Below are 2,780 nucleotides of genomic sequence, written 5' to 3'. Positions count from 1 at the left end.
GAGTCGAAGAAAGAATTGTGTTTATGTTTTAGAACAAAGGTGGTTGTCATACAAGATTTGTGTGAAATGAAGATTTACAATTGAAAGTAAATAAAAGAATAAGGGGAATGAATTATTTAGTTCATTGAACTCTTTCAATTTTTATTGATCTCAATTATTTGTCTTCATCATCTGCAACAATTCCTTAAGTTTATTGATTTCCTTCATGGCAAAAGGACTCAGATTTTAAAAGGAAATCAATGAACTATTATACAAGATTTGTNAAATGATTTAATAGATTTATGCATATGAGACATGTATTAGGTGACCTAAGCCTTTGACTCAAGTTAAATTAGATTCTAGTCTAAGCCTAGTACCAATTAAAGACTTAAGCATGTTGATTTGTTGGTGATCTTCTAGCTCTTATTAGCACACGTTGTCCTCATCAAAACCATGACATATAAAGAGAGCTTTCCAAAGTGTTCCTCTTGACGTGCACACTTTCATTTTGCCTCTCTGAGTTAATAATAAAACAATTATTTTGGATGTTAAATTATGTTTTTTGTTAATTATTTGGATGATTATTGTCTTTAATACTTTTGCACTGTTCCTTATTAATAAACACCATAAACAAATTATCAATACTTAATAAATACAAAAACAAATTCACAAAATATAATGTTTAATATTTTATCCAGTTTCGTATTAATAAACACAATTATATAGTAATAATTTACTTCATGATAACTTTTTGTTAATTTAAGTAAATTCGTATTGTATAAATATTTTCCAGTTATGTAAAATGTTAATTTAACAGCGCATAACTACGAATGCGCTGTTAATTTGGAAAATGAGTTCAGTTTAACAACGCATAATTATGACTGCGCTGTCAATTAGATTCTAATCAATAGCGCTACATCTTGGTAGTGTTGTTGATGAGTTCAGTTTAACAACGCATAATTATGACTGTGCTGTCAATTAGATTCTAATCAATAGCGCTACATCTTGGTAGTGTTGTTGATGTGTTAATGAAAATAAGTAGTAAATAGATGGATACGCAACAACAACCCAATCCTGAATATGTGTTGTTGAAGATGTTGATACAACATTGTTACGTTAAATATGCGTTGTGGAAGAGGTCATATTCATGAAATGAGTAGTGTACAATTGGATACACAACAACACAATTGGATACACAACAACAGCGCCATCGTTAATATGCGTTGTCGAAGATGTCAATACAACAGCGCTACCTTTAATATGCGTTGTTGAAGAGGTAAATACAACAGCGCTATCATTAATATGCGTTGTTAAATGGTTACTACAGTTTAAATATCTAAAACATGAATCGTTTTCTCTACGCTCTCAAACTTACTCGAAAAGAAATCCTCACACTCTCAAAAAACCCTCATACTCTCATCCATGGCTTCCCAAAGTGGTGATCATGTATCTCACATTGGTGACGAAGCTACACCGACTCAACAAGACAAGCAAACCGTTTCTCAAAAACGACCTCCACATGGAATGACTTCCATGAAGAATGTCATTCAGTCACGTGGAATTACGTTGAATTCAACAACGCATGAACAAAAAAGCGTTGTTGAATACTTATCTGTCATTCATTCTCTTTTAGCTATACAACAACACATACGTTAAGAAGCAATGTCAATATGATCAAAACTATTTCCTCTACACTTAATCGCTTAACACAATGCTTAATCGATTAATTGTTTGAATGTTATTTATTGTCATTATTAATTGTTCTATATATTTAATTAATTGTCATTAATCGAATGTCATAACGTAATTACTAATTGGAATTTCATTAAAAAAATGAATTAGTAAAAAAAATTAATATATATTCCATAGCGTTTCCTTAAGATTGCGTTGTGGAACACTTACCTTCATATTTGAATGAGGAGTTTTTCCACAGCTTTGCCTTTAGGTTGCGCTTTTGATTAGGTATCATTGACAGCGACATTGTAATTATGCGTGGTTGAAGATACTATCAGACCCTAAAAAATTACTAGCTTGTATTGAGTTGGGGTTTCCGACTCATTTAGCTTACATTACGAGTTAGGGTTCCGATCATAATAATGCATTTGCTCTTCTTGGTGAGATTAACTCCAAGCTTTAGGAATTAACATTCATTATATTTTTTTGTTAATAAAAAAAGGATCGAAAATGGATGAGTGCCAATTGATTGACGAAGGAGTATGAAGAAGGAGTGAAATCAATTTGTTAGGTTTGCAATTGAGAATACTGAAAAATCCTAATAAAATTGTATGTCCTTGCTTAAGATGTTGTTACTCAAACCGAATTACTCCAATTGAGTTAAAAGGCCATTTAGTGTGTCATGGTATTGATCAAAGTTACACATGTGGGACAAGACATGGTGAGACGAGAGACGTTATGGATTGTATGATAAATGCATATGAAAGACAACTACACAAATGCATATGAAGACAATCGTTTCGAGGAAATGGCAAACATTGTCGAAGAGGATCTTCAGGATTGTCCTGAGATGTTTTAGTGGTTGATAAGTGATGCTGAGAAACCATGATATGATGGTTGTACTAAATTCACAAGATTGGCAGTAGTCTGAAGGTTGTATAAGTTGAAATCTGTTAATGGATGGACTAATAAGAGTTTCACCGATTTGCTTCATTAAAGGATATGTTGCCGGAAGATAATGTGCTCCCATCTCGAACCTATGATGCAAAACAAATGTTACGCTCCATAGGCATGGACTACACTAGGATACATGCTTGTGAAAATGATGGCATCTTATTTTTTTAATG

This window comes from Lupinus angustifolius, unplaced genomic scaffold, assembly GCF_001865875.1.
Source record: "Lupinus angustifolius cultivar Tanjil unplaced genomic scaffold, LupAngTanjil_v1.0 Scaffold_366, whole genome shotgun sequence".
Lineage (NCBI taxonomy): Eukaryota > Viridiplantae > Streptophyta > Magnoliopsida > Fabales > Fabaceae > Lupinus > Lupinus angustifolius.
The sequence above is the reverse complement of the archived record's forward strand: the minus strand, read 5'-3'. Positions refer to the sequence as shown.